The sequence below is a fragment of the Cynocephalus volans genome, chromosome 3 (assembly GCF_027409185.1).
Source record: "Cynocephalus volans isolate mCynVol1 chromosome 3, mCynVol1.pri, whole genome shotgun sequence".
Lineage (NCBI taxonomy): Eukaryota > Metazoa > Chordata > Mammalia > Dermoptera > Cynocephalidae > Cynocephalus > Cynocephalus volans.
The window spans coordinates 154,909,085-154,928,867 of record NC_084462.1 but is presented as its reverse complement, the minus strand read 5'-3'; the positions used below and the strand labels follow the sequence as shown (position 1 = coordinate 154,928,867).

General features: G+C 48.9%; 2 pseudogenes; one reads left to right on the top strand and one right to left on the bottom strand.

The window, feature by feature from the left end:
* Window positions 1-459: 459 nt before the first annotated feature.
* LOC134372777 (HAUS augmin-like complex subunit 3) lies at window positions 460-2,306 on the top strand (annotated as a pseudogene).
* A 2,409-nt stretch (window positions 2,307-4,715) lies between these two features.
* Window positions 4,716-18,206, bottom strand: LOC134372776 (calcium/calmodulin-dependent protein kinase type 1G-like; annotated as a pseudogene).
* Window positions 18,207-19,783: the final 1,577 nt, after the last annotated feature.

Here is a 19,783-nt window from a genome sequence, read left to right as displayed (position 1 = left end):
TTTTATTTTTTTAAATTTCTTAATTTTTTAAATTTTAATTTATCAATATACAATATAGATGATTTTCGTGTCCCTTTACCAATTCCTCCTTTTCCTCCCTCCCTCTCCCCTTCCCTTCCCCCAACATATCTGTTCACTTGTCTTAACAAGTTCAAGGAACTGTGATTGTTGTGTCTTCTTCTCCGCTCCCCCCATTTGTTTGTATGTTTGTTTATTTATTTATTTATTTTTTAAAGATGACTGGTAAGGGGATCTTAACCCTTGACTTGGTGTTGTCAGCCCCACGCTCTCCCAAAAGAGCTAACCGGCCATCCCTATATAGGGATCCGAAACTGTGGCCTTGGTGAAGTCAGCACCACACTCTCCCAAGTGAGCCATGGGCGGCACTTACTTATTTATTTTTATTAGCTCCCACAAATAAGTGAGAACATGTGGTATTTCTCTTTCTGTGCCTGGCCCAAAGCTGATATTCTTAATGGAGAAGATTTTGACTGGTTGTTTGAGACCGTTGAAGATGAATCATTTTTGAAGTGGTTTTGTGGGAATGTGAATAAACAGAATGTATTGTCTGAAAAAGAATTGGAGGCTTTTATCATTCTTCAAAAATCAGGCAAACTCATCCTAGAAGAGGCAGCATTGGACAAAGCTTTCAAAACCTGTAAAACTTCTGATTTAACTACACCTAGACCAGATGACAAAGAACTAGAGAAATTAGAGGATGAAGTTCAAACTCTGCAGAAATCAAAGAACCTAAAAATTCAGTGACATAATAAATGCCAGTTGAAGGCTTCGGGAACTAGCACAAATCTCAGAGATTAAATGCTCCCATCCAAGCACTAACCAGGCCCGACACTGGTTAGCTTCCAAGATCAGACGAGATCGGGGACATTGAGGGTAGTATGGCTGCAGACTCAGAGGTTAAATGCTAAAGCAGCAGCAGCCACTAAAAAGTTGAAGCAGAGTCAAGGAATTCTAAATACTCTGAATACTAAGATCAATAATGAACTTCAGGCTCTCGCTGATAGAGTTCAAAATTGATGACGTTCTTCAAACATTCTAATTTAGGTCAAGGAACAAATTCACTGGTATTTTTATCTCATTTTTCCTTAGAAAAATATCTAAGCCAGGAAGAGCAAAGCACAGCAGCATTAACCTTATATCCCAAACAACAGTTCTTTCAGGGTATACATGAAGTAGTTGAAAGTTCAAATGAAGAAAATTTTCAGCTTTTAGATATATGGACACCATCTATGTGTGATAATCAATAAATCTTTGAGGAGAGACAACCAGAAATGGCTAGGCTGCAGCTAGCATATATTTGTGCTCAACGTCGGTTAATTCACATGAAAGCAAGTAATTTGAGCATGAAATCAAGTACAAAATGGGCAGAGGAGAATCTTCACAGCCTAACCAGTGAGGCTGTTGGCAAAGAAAATTTAGATGCTAAAATTTCTAGCCTGAACAGTGAGATTCTGAAACTTGAAAAACAAATCACTCATATAAAAGACAAAAGTTTGCCGGCTGCACTAAGAGAGAATGCCCAGTTATTGAACATGCCAGCTGTAAAGGGAGATTTTGATCTGCAGGTTGCTAAACAAGATTATACAGCAAGACAAGAGTTAGTTTTAAATCAGTTGGTAAAGCAAAAGGCATCATTTGAACTTGTGCAGTTATCATATGAAATTGAACTGAGAAAGCATTAGGAGATATAGTGTCAGCTTGAAATTTGGTTCAAGAATTCAGTGAGAGTACCAAGATGCTCTGCTAGAGATTGGAAATGTCAGCAGATCCATCAGTCTCTCAGCAGATAAATACAAGGAATACCATTGATACCAGGGATATTTTACTCATAGGCTTTATCAACTTTTAGAAGGAGAGCATAACAAAAAAGAATTGTTTATAACCCATGGAAACCTGGAGGAAGGGTCTGAGAAATTGAAACAGGATGTTTCTTTAGTACAAGATCAGTTGGCAATTATCTGCTCAAGAACATTCTTTCTGTCCAAACTGAATAATGATGTGGACATGCTCTGTGATACCTTGCACCAAGGAGGAAATCAGCATTGCTCCTCGATCAGGTGTTAACAGAGCAGTTTCATCATGTTGAGTCTCAACTGAATAAGCTAAATCATCTCCTTTCTGATATTCTTGCTGATATGAAAACAAAAAGAAAAATTCTGGCAACTAAGAAATTGCATCAAATGGAAAGAGAATTATATGCATATTTTTTAAAAGATGAAGATTATCTGAAAGATATCTTGGGAAATTTAAAAAAACAATCAAAGATTAAGGCTGATGAAGATTGAAATTTACTAAAAACCCAATATCTACTACACCTGCTATGTTTTAATGTTTTACATATTAGGAGGAGAACGTATCTAATAAACGCTATTAAACTTTAAAATTTGAAAAACTAAAAAGAGATGGAGAACCACAGCTCTGGCAAATTCAGCTCTCAGGAGAGATTATGAGGCGTTTATGGTTTTTGTGAACTTGTTAGTTTTCCTTCTCATAGGAATTTTTTTCAGTTTAAGCTTTTTGTGATATGAAAGGACTTAACAAGATTTTAAGGAGAAAGACCCCCTTGGGACTCCTGAAATGGCCAAACCCAAACACCAAGAGACATAATGGTCTGTCTCCCCATTGTCAGCCTTTGTCACTTGTTTCTGCCTCCCATTTGGAGTTCCTGTGTGCTCCTCAAGCCCATAGGTTGTCCTACTCTGCTCAGTCCAGCTTGCTCAGCAACCACGCTTTTTTTTTTTTTTTAAAGATGACTGGTAAGGGGATCTTAACCCTTGGCTTGGTGTTGTCAGCACCACGCTCACCCAGTGAGCGAGCCGGCCATCCCTACATAGGATCCGAGCCCATGGCCTTGGTGTTATCAGCACCGCACTCTCCGGAGTGAGCCACAGGCCGGCCCGGCAACCACACTTAGGGAGACAGGGCCCCTCAGCCCCACGACCTGCTGGGTTCCATCCTTGAGAGACCAGAGAAGTTTTCACCATTGAATAGAGATCCAGCTTCTTGTTTACAGATGAGGAAACAGAAATCCAGAGAAGGAAAGTAATGTGTCTAAACTCACAGTTCCCAGAAGCAGGACTAGGACTAGAATCTATGTCTTTTGGGATCGCAGGGAGAAGTTGTAAATGGATGTGTGAGTGTGCGTGCGTGTGCACGTGTGAAATATAAAATGGCATGAGCATTTGTGTGCTGACCACGGCCCGGGACCTCTGCTGGCATTCTTCTACATTAAGTTCTTGGTCATTATTAACCACTTTAATTATCAACTGAGCACTGTGCTGGGAGTACCATCTGCATTATATTATGATGTGGGAGGTGCTGTTATTCCCATTGGGCGAGTGAGGAAACCGAGGCACAGAAGGCTAAGTAACTCACCCAGCATCACAGATGTGGCAGGTTAGGACACAGCTGGGCTGCAAACTCACGGTCATCTAGTACAGCCATTAAGAGAGGGGATGCTGGGGCCAGGCTGCCTGGGCTCCAACAGAACCTGTCACAAGGCTGGTGTGAATTGTGTACCCTGGGTCCTTAGGTGCCAGCGTTCTCCTAGTCACTCCGCACAGGCTCAGAAGTCCCTGAGGTGCTTCCACCTTTGAAAGAACCAAATGAAGGCTCCTAGAGAAAAATATGTCCATTTTATTGAGCACAACACCGAGCATGAAGCTGGAGGGGATGGGGGGTGGGGAAGAAAACCCGGGGAGGATGATGTGCGTGACTTTCACGGAGAGAAATGGGAACAGATGCAGGATTCAAATTCCCGGCTGAAATTAAAACAGCCGACTTCCAGTGTTTACTGAATTGGGCGTGTGTATGGAGGGCTCATGGCTGGGATGAGAATTCCTTACTTGTCATGGATTTCTTTCTATTCCACCTTGGAGGATGTGGCACTGCTTTAGCTTGGGACAGGGAGGGAGGGTCAGACATGTGTTCGGGTAGGCTGGCTGGGTCTCAGCGTAGCTGGGGCTAATTCTGGAGGTCAGGATCGGGACTCTGAGGGCACCCCGGCAGACCCCGGGAGCTGCCGGTCACTCATGCAGATGGGCAGGCAACTCCATGAATGAGCCCATTCTGGCCGTGAGGACGGAGGCCTGAGAGCAGCAGTGAGGATGTGCAGAGCAGGAGTCTGGGCAGATGCTCCATATGGCTTTGCTTGGAGAAGGTGGCACAGCCTGGCTAGCCCATTAAGCTTTTCACAACGAACGACACAGACCCAGGCAAGAGCTATCTACGTACACTGCACAGAGCCATGGCACGCAGGGTGTGGGACGTAGAGCAGGCAGGTCAGGGAGACCTGGAAGCCAGCAAATGCTGCTCCTCCTGCCCACAGCTTCCACAAAGCCTCCTCCACGCCCTGGGGGTCCCCGTGGTCATCCTGTGAGGCTCTGCCCTGGTGGCGCAGGCTGGTGCCTCTGGCCAGAAACCTCTCCTGCCAGGCCCTGCTCCACTTGCTCCCCTTCCTCCTCCTGCCACGCAGACACCAGGTTTGGCAGGGCAGAGAAGAGTTGAACATCTCTCCTGCAAAGAAAAGGGGTTGGAGGTGAGGGCAGGGCTGCCACCTCTGGCCCCCTCAGACCCCAACATTTAGACTCTGGGATGACACTTGCCTTGGGACAGAAGCTCGCCCCAAGCCCTGGCCCTCCTGCCTGTGGTCCCCTCACCTGAAAAGTGCAGTGATGCAGCTCAGGCTCCAGGGATCACATAATGAGACAGACTCCAGTTTGCCCTGCCCAGCAGTGGGAGCTGCCGCCAGCTTTAACTGGCACCATGACCTCTGATTTGAAATTCCTAGAAAGGAACTGGAGCAGCAGGCTTTGAAGTATTTGAGGAAGGAAGAAAAGCCGGTGAGGGCGAGGGGGCGGGCAAGTCCTCTGTGTCTGTGGCAGCTGCTCAGCTCTCCCTTCATGGGCTTCAGAAAGTATAAACCCCTGCAGAAAAGGTGAACAAGACAACCAGGCCCCTCACTCCCTACCCCCCCAACACTGGGGACTCAGAGAATCCAACGCTCACCACTCACATATACCCAGTTTTCTGTGGCCTTTTATAATCTCTGTTGCTTCACTAAACTTTTACAGTACCTCTGTGAGGCAGGCTGAGCAGGTAAATACAAATCAAGCCATTTTACAGAGGAGCAGACTAGGAACAGAGACATTCACTGCCTTGTCAATGGCCTCGCAGCTAGTGAGTGGTAGGGATAGGGCTGCAAGTGTTTCCCCTGACCCCTGATCTGGAGCTCTTCCCAACCTAGAAGGCTGTCTGCAAGTGAGAGAGCCTTTCTGTCAATTTATTTCAGTCCCGTTGCCCGAGTTCTTTCAGACCAGGCTGAGCAGTGCCAGGGCTTCATCTTTGGCTGAAAGTATGTACTGGTTGTTGTAGGCCTTCTTGAGGAGTGTGGGCTCAGAATGTTATGGAGGACTTCCCTTTGTTCCCAATGCTCAGGCAGCTGGAGCAGCAGCCACAGGGCCCGGTGGCCAGGGGCCCCTTGTACATGGACACCAGGCTGCTGCTGGTATGGAGGGAGCCATTGACCAGGCAGTTGAGGGACCTGCCAATGGCGGCAGCGGACCGGATGCTGTGCAGGCAGGGCAGCCGGGGCAGTGCAGGGAGTGCCACTGTCTGGTCCAGGGCAGGTGCCTCGGTGATGGCGATCTTGGGGGAGTGGGGTCTGGAGGCTTCTGAGGCTTGAGTAACGGGCAGCCTGTTCTCCACCTCTGCATGCATGGCCAGACTGTGCAGGTTCATGTGCAGCTTCCTCATGTGGTGCACCATGGCTGCCACGTTGAAGGCTTGCTGAGGAGACATGGCAGCAGCCGCTGGCCTTCTGCAGCCTCAGAGCACCTCAGGCTCAAGCTTTGCCTTTGCCCGGTGGCCTCCTAAAACCACTTCTCATTTCAGAGAGGGTACTGGGAGCTCCAGGGAGCTGAGATCCCCCAGGGAAAGCCCTTATGCCAGCCTCTGACCCAACCCAGGCTCCAGGGGCCCAGAACAGCCTCCTGCCCCCTGGAGAGGACTGCTTACCCTCCACTTGCTCTTAGCGAAGTTCTTCTGGATCTGGAGGCTGACTGACGGGTAGATGTCCCAGTGCAGGGCTGTGTTTCCGTCAATCCTGTGGATATAGGAGGGGACACCTGGCTACTGGATGACTAAAGACACTCAGCCAGGTGGTGGGGCTGTGCATGCAGGTCTGGTTTAGAGCTGAGTAGAATGCCCCAGGAGAAGGGTGGCCCATAGTAGGAAAGGCTACAACCAGGGCTCTTCTGTCTCCCTGCGCAGGTCATAGTGGGCTTACACTTTGGCAAAACCAAACCTTGCTGCAGAGCAGTATTGGCAGACTATGGCCTGTGGTCCCAATCTCCTGTGTCTGTAAATAAGGTTTTAGTGGAACACAGCTGTACCCATTCATTCGGGCATTGACTGAGGCTGCTTTTGCATTACACCAGCAGAGCTGAGTAGTTGCGACATAGAGGGTATGGCTATGACTATGGCTACGGCAAAGCCTAAAATATTTATTATCTGTCCCTTTACAGAAAAAGTTAATTGACCCTTGTGTCACTGGGCACTTAGGTCATCACCATCCTTTAGATTAAAATCTTGCTTAGATCCCACCTCCTTCTGTAAGCCCTCCTCAACAAGGCCATCTGATGTAGAGTGCCCCATTCCTGTCCCCTTCACCTCTTCGTCACTGGTCACTAGGTGTTCCTCAGACACTTGATGTTTGCAGAGTACTGTGACAGCTGCTTAGGGACCCAGAGAAGTAGGAGACATGGGTCCTGATCCCTAGGAGCTTACAGCTTACAGTGCAAGTGTGGGGCATTGTTTCACACTATGGACTAGAGTAATTCATGGTAAGCTGTGTAAACAAGAAAGAGCAGTAAGGAGGTCGCATGGTCTGCAGTAGTCAGGGGCTTCAGGACAGTGCAGAGACTGATCTGGATCTTGAAGGATGTTATGTGTAGGACAAGAGGCAGAACTTCCTTTCTAGGTGTTGAAAATGGTATGACCCAAAGTATAGATAGGAAAGCTTGGTATATGGCAGGGGTGAGGGAGAGGGCAGGGAGAGAAGTATAGCTCTTAGGCCTATATGCAACAGAGAAGGTATGTTGGGAATCCTGGGAGAGGAAGCTGGGGATTCCAGCAGTCAGGCCAGATTAGGGAAAACCTGGACAGACAAAGGAAATGTAGGCTTGCTGTGGTAGGAACTGCGGAGCTATTGTGAATTCTTGAGCAGGGGAACGACATGGAAAAAAATGTTTCAAGACTTTCTTTTCCTATTTTACCAGTTGGTTGCTTTGTGATTGTTCTTGAATCACTTCACATGGAAGAGGTTTGGGTCCCAGAGTAAAATGAAGCTCTTAGGGGTAGGACAGAGTTGCCAATTCCTGGTGCCTCTCAAAGTGACTGCTTCTGAGTATTGCCCCCTGTCCTGGTGTTGAGTGACAGTGCCCACCTGCATCTGCCTCCTACACTTGACTGGATAACTCAGCTTCCACCCTTAGGTCAGAACCTGCTCAGTGAAAAGCTGTTAGCATCTCTTCCTGGACCTGAGGCACAGTTGCAGGCTCCTTGCATGTTGCAATAGCAAAGGGCTCAGGACAAGCAGATTCCTGGGAACGCATGGTTTTGGGACCCACAACATTAGGGCTAGAGCCCACGCCACTTCTCACTCACCAGAGGTGATTCAAGGCCTTCTTGCAGGTGTACTGCTCATTCGGGTCCTTCTCCAGCAAGTGGCAAATTAAGTCCTTGGCTAAGGGGAGCAAAGACACAACTAAGGACCAGATTTCGTGACTGATGGAAATTCACTTCCAGGCTGGTGGGTGGCAGTGAATGCATCTTTAGCTAATCTCGCAAAGAGGCAATTTTAAGAGTCTTAAAAGAAAAAAAAATTCAAAACATTTAACCCACCACAAACCACCAAAGAGAGGCTCTGAGCAGCATCACCCACACAGGCACTGCAGAAGCATCACTAGTCACGAGGCATGCATGTACATGAACATCACATGTGCATGCATTTGCACCAAAACGTGGGCCAGCACTGGCACACAGGCACACATGTGAGAGCTGGTTTGCTCCAGCTCCGATTTCCACTGAATGGGCCAACAAGCATGTGACGAGTCTTCTCACACACACACAGAAACTGCACGCTCTGTTTTTAGTATCTAACTCCTTGGCTTTGCCACTCCTGCCTGGAGCGCTATCCCGCTCTCCCCAGTTGGTTCTGCCCTCCTGGGCCTCTCATCTAAACTGACCCAGCCACCCACGACGAGGCATACTGTGATTCTGCCTCCAGAAAACAAAAGCACGACCCTTAGACACAAATAATTTATCTGGCCTTTCAACCAGATGAAGATTTCTTTACTTCCCTTGGCAGCCCGTTCTGTAAGATCCTTGGGGATCCTGAAGAGCCAGGGCTGTCATCCTTTGTTCAGCAGTGTTTCCTTGGCAGTCTCTTCCTGGAGCCTGCTGTCTTGTACTTCTCACCCACTGGCCTTACCTGTCTCAGAAATGTCATCCCAGAATGGAGACTCAAACTCATAGTAGCCCCCCTTGATCATCTTGAAAAGTTTAGACTTTTTTTTTGTAGAAAGGGGGATACCCACACAGCCTGCAGTGGGACAGGAAGGAGGAATGCTTCTCAACAACCCTGTCCTCCCTGGGCCCACCTCTCTCCTTCCCCAGCCTCCTACTGTACTCATAGGTAGGCAACAAGGGTCCCAGACCAGTGGTATGACCAAGATATGGGTCTGCCTTTGATTCAGGAATGGTACAGATCCCACAAAGTGTTTATACAGGAGCCAAGACTTGGAACAGGCAGCCCTAGAAGGCCCCTTAGTATATTTTTTTCTCCTAAACCTTGACCACCTCTCCCTGCACTTCCCCTGGGTCTTGGATGCTGCACAAAGTATCTTTGAAAAGGATGGTAGAATGTCCACTTAGGTGTAAGTCCTATGAGAGATTTATTTAGGTTGTTTTGTGCACTACTCTGTTCTTCAGCACCTAGCCCAGGGATTGATGCAGAGTAGACAGTGAGTGAATATTTGTTGCGTAAACAAATCAATGAGAGTAATTATTTAATATAAGTGGAAGAAGTAGAGAACATAACTCACACTAAGTTAGGGTAAGCATCTGAGAGCAGTGTTTGCTGCAGGGGAGGAGGAATGCTGAGGAAGAGGCAACGAGTGGGTTAGGAAAGGGAGAGGCTGAGGATGTGGGCCGAGGAGCGAAAAGGAACTGCCCAACCAGACTCACCCAGGCCATTGTTTTGCCTTGGGCTGAGTCACCAGGAGAGAAAACTGGGATGCAGGAACATTGGGTTCATCTGGCTTCCCAGCCCAGCTCTGCCTCTCTCTTTTTCTCTGCTTGCTCCACAGAGAGGGACCCACCACACTCACAAGCAGTAAACAGGGGGGGAGTGCAGGAGCAGGAGCGCCAGGTGGCTGAGCTCTGTTTTTATAACTTGGTGGAGGTCAGGACAGGGGAACCTTTGGAGCTATGTGCATAAGTGTGTGTGCATGTGTGTGTGTGTATATGTGCACACGTACATATGCACGTGCTTTGGAGGAGGAGCTGAAATGGACAGAGGAGAAGAAAGGATAACCAGGCTCTGAGATTTCTCAGGAACCAAGCCAATGCCAGCCTCTACTCACAATATATTGGTGATGATGCCAATGGACCAGCAGTCCACAGCCTTGCTGTAGGGTTTCTGGGCCAGAACTTCTGGAGCTGCAGCAAACCAAATACAGAGTTAGGGCTGGGGGCAAGAGGAGAGGGCTATGGGGTGGGGGCTGAAGGTCAGGAAAAGGCTTAGAGAAGAGGACTGGGCAAGATCATGGGATGGTGGTGTTTTCTATGAGACTGAAAACTCCCCAAGGGCAGGGGGTGTGTCTCCCCTGGGAAGACGAAACCATCCTGCAAAGTGAGACTGTGACTTCTCTTTCAGGCTAGGAGTTCCCCATGACAGAGTCTATGACTCCCCCATCATACTAGGGATCTCCAGGGCCACATCTCCCCACTTGACGGAGTTCTCTCTGAAGGCAGGGCCTGGGTCTCTTTCTCAGATACAGGATCCCTAGGGCAAGGGCTGTGTCTCTCCCTTCAGACGGGGAGATCTTCAGAGTAGAAGCTGTCTCCTTCCCACTAGCATGAGAGCTCCCAGAGGGCAGAGGCTGAGCCTCCCCCGTTAGGTTAGGAGCTCCCAGAGGACAGGCAGTAACTCGCCCATCAGACTCTGGGCAGCTTCATACTGAAGTTCCATGAGGGCATGAGCCACGTCTTTCTCTGATTAGGAGCCCTGGGGCGCTAGGGAACTGCCCTCCATATTTATCACAGATACCAGGGCTTTGTACCTAGTGGGACTCAACACCTGCTGGTGAGTGACCGCCCTTCCTGAGTCGGGCTCTGCTTCCCACTCCCCAACCCCACACAGCTGATGACTGGCCAGGAGGAAAGGGACGGAGTGGGTGTTTGAGTTCCCACTTTCTCCCTCATGGGTCCCAGGAGTATTCTCACCAGGTACCCTACCTGCTCTCACCTTTTTGGGGGCCCTACAGGGCTGTTCAGGCAGGAGGCCCCACCTCTGCCAGCATCCCAGAGTGCTTCCTTGGGTGTACATTGAGGGGCCTATATTTGGGTTCCTCAGGCCCAAACTCAACATCCTGTGCTTCTGGGCTCCCAGCAATTGGGGGAGGGGGAGCTGAGGTCTCCTCCAGTGTGGGAGAAAGCGGAGGGGGCTAGTTTTCAACCCCTCAGCTCTCTACTGATCACAGATCTTACTGCCTCTGGTCTACCTAAAAAGATAAAACCTGGAGGTCTGTCTGCAGGACTGAGAGCCAACATACAGGAAGGCTATGGGCAGAACTCGGAGGAAGGCTGTCTTTAAAGATGAAGAATTTGGGAGCTGTAGGGGGTATTTCCACAGATAGATGGATTGGCTGGCCCTAAACCTCATCAGTGAATGCTCTACACGGATAGTCCACCAAGTTGAACCCCATCTCTTCACAATCACCTCCTCTGTGAATAATATCCATGTGGTTGAATGTAGTCAGCTGGTCAACCTGCCTTCTGCTCCCAGACTCACCCCACATAGCCTGGGGTCCCACAGGCAGTGGACATGATGCCACTCTGTTCCATCTTGGACAAACCAAATTCTGTGATCATGATCTTTGAATTCTCTTCAGGGTTGAGGTACAGCAAGTTTTCAGACTGAAGGAGAAGAGAAATATCATGCAGTATAGGATAAAATCACCTGAAATGCATATTCCTTTCCTTCCCCTTGATATACAATTTCTTAGAAAGCTGAGCCCTGGGCTCCTGAGTTTAAGGCACAGCTCATCTTCCGCTGTTTTCCCTCCTTCCTCCTACCTGCACCCTCAACCCTACATCCCACTCTGTATCTTGCTTATGGCCCTGACTTTTCTCAGCCTTACAGCAATTAATGTACCAACCTCCCTACCCTCACCCCCAACTACCCCAGGACTGTTTTTGTTTTTAGGGAACCAACCCTTAATTTGTCACCTCTGATCTCTTCAAAGCCTGGTGCAATGCTGTGCAATGGAGACTCTCAATAAGTATCTATTGCATTTGATTTTGATTGTGGCTGGGTTCAAGAAATTGGAATATTTTGGTATTCTACTAGGGTGAGGCATAGTGAAAAGTTTAGGAAAAGAGTGAGGTGCAAATTTGCAATGACTGTTCAGCCATCCATGGCTTATTTAACAAATATAAGGGCAAAAGTGGCTTGGGAGTCAACTAGTCCAACCCTCTTACTTTACAGAACTTGGGCTCCCCTTGGCCATGCAGCTTCCTAAAGGGTCATTATCTGTTTCCCACCGCGGACGCCCGCCTTGGCACCTTTAAGTCTCTGTGGATGATGCTGTTCTCATGGAGCTATTTCACTGCTGACAGGACCTGCTGGATCACCAGACTGGCATCCTTCTGTGTAGATACCCTGCTCAGGATCCGGTCAAAGAGCTCCCCACCGGAAACACTGTGGGCACAGGGGCAAGGATACGAATCTAGTTCTTCTTTCAGGTCAAAGGAATGAGAGTGTGTTTGCTCAGTAGCCATGGGGGACACAGCTATGGTGGAAAAGGCAGATGCCCATGAACTGTGATTTGAAAAGTGTAGAAAGACTATGCCAGTCTCAGAACACCCCCTATGTGTGCTTGGAATGATATCAATAGGGAGTTATTTCTTCAAGCTAAGCATTGACCTCTTTCTGGAAACTTCCTTTAAAATGCAAATACTCCTAGTTGAGGTTGCACCAAAAGCCAATAATCCCTTAGTGTGGACTTATTTCTTAGCTGCCTTTCTTACTGGCCTAGGACATAGGAAGCTATGATGAGAGAGAGAGATGAAGCTGAAATCAGGCAAAGCAGGAAAGAAAAGGTGTGCAAAGGAGACTAAGTGTGCTACATCAGGGTTTCTTTCCTCATTCTGGAAAATTGGGCTACCTAAAGCTGGAAAACTGGGCTACCTAAATTACACTTAGGGTCATAGGGGTGTTTTGAGACAAATGGAATGGTATCTCAGGACTCAGGGGAGCATAAAGATCAGCCCCACCCCCATCTCTTGAATACCATCTACACTGGAATTTCTCCAATCAAAATGCACACCATCCTGCTTCTTTTGTTTCTGTCTTTAGTCTCCGGGTTCTGCAAGAGGAGCTGGAGGCCCAAAGGAAAGATGCTCTTTGGGCACAACTATGGATTCCTGACTCTGAGCGGCCTGGATTCTGGAGCTGGGGCTCTTAGGAGGCTTGGTTGTAAAGTAAGGCAAATCATAACTAAAGCCAAAGTGTTTCATTATTTTAGTTATTATTTTAGTTATAATAAGTTTCCATTTATATCGTCAGAGCTAGGGCTCAGACCCTCCAAACCCATTGTACAGACTGGGTCGCCAGACCCCTCACATGCCAGACTGGGTCCCTAGACCCCTCACACGCAGGTCCATGCTAGGTAATTGGGAAAGATTCCAGGAGTTGTTGGCAGATGACATGAGTTCAGTCCTCAGCTTCCTCAGCTGCAGCAGCTTACAGGTCCGGCAATGACAGTGACCTTACAGAGGGTCTCAGGGGCACTAGCAGCAGCAGCCTCCAGCAGCAGTAGGGGCATCCCAGGGATGGGAGGCGCCATGGATCAGAGCCACTCATCCTTATACTTAAGTCCATAACCCAGGACACCTGGTTGCACATGCACAATTACACTAGACGATAACCAAGGAACACATGAGCGCATGCCTGTTTACATCAAATGCTCAACAAGATTCTGAACATCTGAGGGGCCCTGACCATTTTTCCTATATTTTCCCAACACTTGGTCCTCAGGGACATCTAAACCTGCCCACCTCCTTGCCTCCCCTTAGCCTTCTGAGTGACTGTTGAGTTGGCCTCATTAAGGTGCCACACTGTCCATGCTCACTTGTTAGGGCCACTCTGGGCCCTCCGCACCTCACTCCTTGACTTCCCTGCCTCACTTTACTGGGCTCAGGTGAGCCTGGGAGTTAATCAGCTGCTTAGGTCTGAATTAGCTCATTAAAGTTTCTGAGGAATCGGCCTGTCAAAAACCCACTGCATCCAGCCACACTGAGATTGCAGAGTGGTGTGTATGTGTGTGTGTGCATGTGTGCATCTGTGTGTGCGTGTGCACACGCGCGTGTCCGTGTCCGTAATAGATGCTCCACAATTGTTTCTCAATTGACTCCCAGGCTGGCACTAACTCCACTTCCACCCCTATTCTTGGTGGTCACTTATTGTCCCCTTGGGTCTGAATCCCAAGCCTCTCAGGGGACCTGCCTGCGGCCATTCCACTCCGCCTCCCCACCCCTGGGGGACTAGAGCCACGCAGCCTGGATGAGACTCATCCTTTTCACCAGGTGGCACCTCTGGCTATTACCTGCCACAGGGCTGGCTGCCCCCAAGGGACTGGGCTGATAACCAGTGAGTCAGCATCAGGCTAATTTTGGTGTGACAAAGGGAACAGGTGACTGTGACTCAGCCTCAGGCCCAGCTCCTCTCATGCCAGAGTCAACCTGCCGTGACAGCACGTGGCCACAAGGGGCTCTACTGGGCGACTCAGGCCAGAGGAGGGGTGGAGGGGGAGAGCGCCAGGCTAGCTCCCCAAAAAGAACAAGGAAACACTCAGGGGTCTCTCCTCCCAGTGATCTCCCACGCTGAAGCCCCACAGCCCCCCTTGGCTGCCTTATGCTGTGTTTGACCCTTAGCTGTCTACAAGCTGTTTTATACCTTACATTCCTCCTTGCTTTCTGGAGGGCCTCTCTCCTTCGAGTCCTCTTTACAGACCAGCTGTCACCACAGGGGAAAGGTTAGTTCTTTTGTTAGTTCCACCTTCTTTAGACGAGTGCCAGGCCTAAATCATGAGCTCCCTGTCTCTTGGGACATGGGAAGGACAACTGTCCTCATCTCTGGCCAGGAGGAACCCCCTCCCTCCAGACAGCCCCTGCCTATCAACTCCCACCCTGGAACCATCAGTCACTGGCCCTCAGTGGCTCTCAAAGGCCTGCACATTCACACAGCACCCTGGGCCTGCCAAGATCCAGCTGCCCAGGTCCCCAGCCTAGTGTCCCTCCCCTCCCTTTGCCCTGCAACGAGTGAGACTGAAATACTTATAATTGCCTGACACTCCGTGCTGTTGCCAGCCTTTGAACTTTGCCCACATTCTTTTCCACGGCCTGGTCCTCTTTCCCCCCCTTCCCCACACCTCCTCCACCCTTACTCTTGCTCCTTGTTCCTTCTTCACCGCAGAGACCTGTTTGTCCCTCAAAATTTCCAATTCCCTGGTGAAGCCTGACCCACAGCTCCCTCCCACGCCCCAGAATCCCTCTTCTGAACAGATCCTGTTCCAAACACGCGGCTCTCATCGTATCTGTCCCTCGGAGCTGTAATAACTATTCGCACCTGCCCTGTCTCTTCCACTGGCTCTGTGCCTCCCTGTGGGACCTGGGGCCGGCCCACAGTGGGGGCAGCTCACAGGGTGATGCACTGGAGTTGCTCCCTGTCTGCCTGTCACCTCCCAATTTGAGAAAGTCCTTTAAATGCTCTGAGCTCTGGCTTGCTGATCTGCAAAATGAAGAGGTGTGAGACTCAGAAGACAGCAGGTACACTAGAGAACTCTGTGGATGGCTAAGTGCTATGCAAACGTCTTTACTGCGCGTTCTTCTTCCAGACTAGAGTTTACCTAGTCTTACTTGCCTGTGAGGAAACCATTAGATTAAAGGAATGTGATATGATCTTTTTGTAATTTCCCTATCTTGCATCAAGGGAAAAGCTGGTCAAGAGTCAACCATTAATTCATCTCCCTGTAGGCCCCCCAATCTTCTCAGGAGCTCTGGGTTAATGATTCTGAGGTTGTTTCCTCACAGGGCCAATTTGTATCTAATCTTTGGCATGTTCCTGCCTTTCTTAAGAATAACTTGACTCCCATAATTACTCATCCTGGGGTCAGGAACTTTGTTTTGCAGGAAGAAATGGTGGATGTTGTATGTCTTGGGCCCTCTTCCTTTCTCAACAGTGCCCCTCCTGATGCCCACAATTTCCTCTACCAACAGAAGAGAGTGCTCCCTACCCTCAGGACTTTCTTCAGAAGTAGCTCTAGGAATTAACTGTGGTCCCAAGCAACAAGGATGCTGGGCCCTAACTCATAACCTCCTTCACATGAGGTTTAAGGATTTGTTTTTGGAAGTCCAGAAAAAGAAAGTTCCTGAAGATGTGGTATGGAGAAATTATTCTGGACCTGGCTTTGAAGAGATTAATTAGCAGCTGGGGGAGGCCTGGGCTGCAGAGAGATGCAGCGTCGTCAGGAATGGTCCCTGGTGGGGAGCAAGGCTTGGAATTCCAGGCGGGAGATCTGTTTATAGTTGTAGAGCCATGGCAGAGGCTGGGGATAGAAGCCTAGGAGCCAGACACAGGTCTTTAGAGAAGGCCAGCTAAGGGCTGAGAGTGCACAGAAGCTGGAAAACCAGCTCACAGTTGCCCACTACCAGGGGTTCCCCCAGCCCCCGCCTTCCCAATCCCGTAAATTTGGTGCCCATCTCCGTAGCGTTTTGGAACTTGGTGGTAAGAAGCCGGCAAGTCTCAGGTTCTTGTGGTGCCCCAGTCTCCTTGGACTTGCTTGCTTTGCCGGCTTCCCATGCCTCAGACAGGACTTTGCATAAAGAAGTGGGCTGGTGAATCACTGTTCTGCAAAGGTCCCACTGGGTGACTGGGGTAAGTTACCTTCTTGAGTCTGTGTCTTCATCTGTAAAATAGGGATACTCCTCCTTTTTGAATAAACAAGACTTCTTGTAATAATGTCATTTACAACTTGAATCTTAACAGGCCTTTCAGACTTATATCACTTTTGCATATACATAAAAGTGAAAGCATGAGGGGAAGGAAAGGTTTAAGTATGTCTGGACAATCACTTCATCACAATGGCGATTGCAGGACCATCCTGACAACAGAGATGTTAATGTGGAAACAACAATAGTAAACACCCTTGTACCTGCCTCCTTGCTCCAGAACTAAATTCCCAGCACCACTGGAAGGTGGTGTCTGCCTCCTTGACCCCGTCTCATCTTCCCACCCTGGAGAAAGCCACTGCCCTGAATTTTGGGTTCACTGCTCCCTTGTTTTTATCTTCAATTTTACTAAGCACCTATGCAATGTATTATTTGATCTTGTTTAGAACTGTTCTATAAGTGGAATTATATCCTATTCTGTGACTTGCTGTTTTAAAAAAACTATTATGAGCAAAATTTATGCTAATGAAGCTGCCGTTCATTTTTCACTACTGATATCCCCTCCATTCATATTCCACTGTATTATCAGTTCATCTGTTGATGGAAATTTGGGCTGTTTCCAGTGTTCTGCTATTAAATTATTTTGCTATAAACATCCTCATAGCTGTGTCCTTGGACACGTGTGTGTGCTTCTCCGGGGTACAAACCTAGGTGGAATTGCTAAGTCTAGACAATGGCCCTCCCTGTTCTGATTGGCAGCGAAAGCTGCTGCTCCCCTTTCCCCTCCCCTAGTCTGGGGGATGAAAGTCCACTTGTCTACGGACCTGCAGGGGGAAGAAAAGGTTATAAAAAGGATAGGGAGATGGTAGAGGTAGAGCTTCCCAGCCCAGTCTGGGACTTTCAGCCATAGCCCTGGGGAGCCAAAGCTAGGCAGGGGGTTGAGGTGAGATTGGAGCACTCATATTGGCTCTGCTGAGCAACCCCCTGGTCTGGATGCCGGGGCCTCAGGCTGCAGCACAACCATCACAGAATCCACTGTGAGGTCACTACCGGGCTGTGGGCCATGGAAATTCAGACAGAACATAGCAAGCCATTCTCAGATTTAATAGTTCTTTATTTAAACTGAAATAAAGACAAAATAGGCTCCCTGAGCCTATTTAATGGGCATTAAAGGTTAGTCTATGCTTTCAGATGTTGCAGGACCAAGCATCCCTGGGCCGCTCTCTTGTTGCCTTCACAACGGCCTCCATGGTGATCCCCTACTGTCTTGGCCACGATGTCCATATCTTTGCCGTGTGGTGCAGCTAAAAGCCCCTGCCACGGCTGCCTCTGCCGTCTCCCCTATTGCAGACTCTATGGGGGTGGATATATCAGGCACAGTAGTGAGCTTGTGGGAGTCATGTGGGATTCCCTCCCCTCCAGCATAAGCAGCTGAGGTGGCCCCAGTTACCTCAGAGACCCCGTGGCTGACCTGGTTTTGGGAATCTGCCATGTCCAGGCTTGTCCTGTCTTCAAAGGCAGGCATGAGTATCCTGTCCTCAGCCGGAACGGCATTAGTACCGCTGTTACTGTCCACGGGTGGTCGCAGGAGGGAAATTACCTGTCCCCAATAGAGGAACAAGTCTTTCTGGGCTTGAAGAGGACACAGCTGCAGGTAGCAAGAATAGCCAGTGGCAAACTTCAGACGCAGCTGTTGCTTCTCACGGTGATGAACAGAGCTCCTTACACACGTCAAAGGAATGAGTCTGGTGAGCTCTAGGGTTGTCGCCACCTCGAGGTTTCTCCATGAGCTCAGCATGCGCACAGTCGACTGGACAGGCCATCAGCATGACGTCAGGAAGCGGGAGGATGGGCCTGAGGCGCACAATGCCCATGTTCACGATTTGGACACGTTCGTGCACATCCATCACTTGCCCACTTTTGGTGATCTGGATAAAGTCACTCTCAGGCATGGGCGCATACTTGAACATAGCCTAATCTCCCTTGAGCAGCTGTCACTGCAGTTTGCCCATTCTGGTAGTGAACATACCCATTCTGGAGCTATTCTGGGCTGTGTAATACAGCAACAGCAAATCACCGTTCATGGCTGTCTTTGATCACAGCTGCAGCACTGGCGAGGAGGGTCCCTGGGTCTACCTCGGCCTTGGTGGCAGATGAGGAGCAGCATTGTATACACATTGTGTAGGCAAGATCTGCTGTACAGCCACCTGGTATACGACATATAGCCAACCACCTGGTATAGGACGTACAGCCAGCCACCTGTGGCAGGTTACACGTCCTATACCAGGTGGTTGGCTATATGTCGTAAACCAGGTGGCTGTACAGCAGGTCTTGCCTTGAGGCTCCCTTCCAGACACCTGGTTGGAGATGGTGGCTGTAGGGATTCTGTACGCTGCCTGGATCGCAGACTGAATCTCTTCAAAGATGTGCAGAGGCAGAGTGAGCTCCAGAGAAAGCTTCATCTGGGTCTAACCCCCTGCCCTGAACCTCTAATTTTTTATCTGTGTGACAGTGTCCAAACTTTCCTCCTAGCCAGAGAAGTGAACACACTCTGAGCCTACAACCCTGCGCAGCCCTATTTATACTCTGCTGCCCTTTGTGACCTTGTCAGTGTCACATACCCCTTTGTTCTCATCCTTCCCTCTGTCCCCTCTGGGCGGGGCCGCCATCCTCCCCCTAAACACCCTAGCACCCTCACAAGGGACAACCCCACCCTGTCCACTCAGGTGGGTGCCAAGATAAAATTTTTTTCACATGGGAAAAGTTTTTGTGGATGCTTTCCTTACACCAAATTTAAAAGGTTCAGCACTAGACAGTCTACAGGAATCCAAGATGATGGGAAAATTTGAGCCATTTGAGATCATGGTTTAATTTTATCAAATAACCTAGAATTGCAGTCCTGATACTTAGCTCTTCCTTCCATTAAACCTCAATAGATGTTGAGGATGATGATCTTTCATGGAACCTTAACCTTTAATAATAACATTAAAGATTGCTTCTCCTAGGCGCTGCACTATACTCTTCACATACTGTCGTAAGAGCTCCTTGAGTTTAATATTATTGCTACTGTGCCCACTTTACAGGAAAAGAAATTGATGTGTGTTACTCACCTACACTCACAGAACTCACAGGTAGTGGAGGCATTATGTGGACACAGGGCTAGCAGATTCTAACGTTTTTGTTCTGAGCCACTCCAGTAAAGAAAGCTTGGGCCAGCCCATGTTTTCAAGCTGAACTGATTTAACTGCCTTCAAGAAGACCAATTTAGTGCATTATGGGAAGTTGCATAATTAATCCCCGTGTGTGTGTGTGTGTGTGTGTGTGTGTGTGTGTGTGTGTGTGTGTGTGTGTGTGTGTGTGTGTGTGTGTGTGTGTGTGTGTGTGTGTGTGTGTGTGTGTGTGTGTGTGTGTGTGTGTGTGTGTGTGTACACACACTTTAGAGAACCCAGGACAACCACTTCAGACAGTGGCAGGACTGAGCTGTGGATTAAACTATCCAGGGTCCACCTCGGTTCCTCTCCTGCATCAG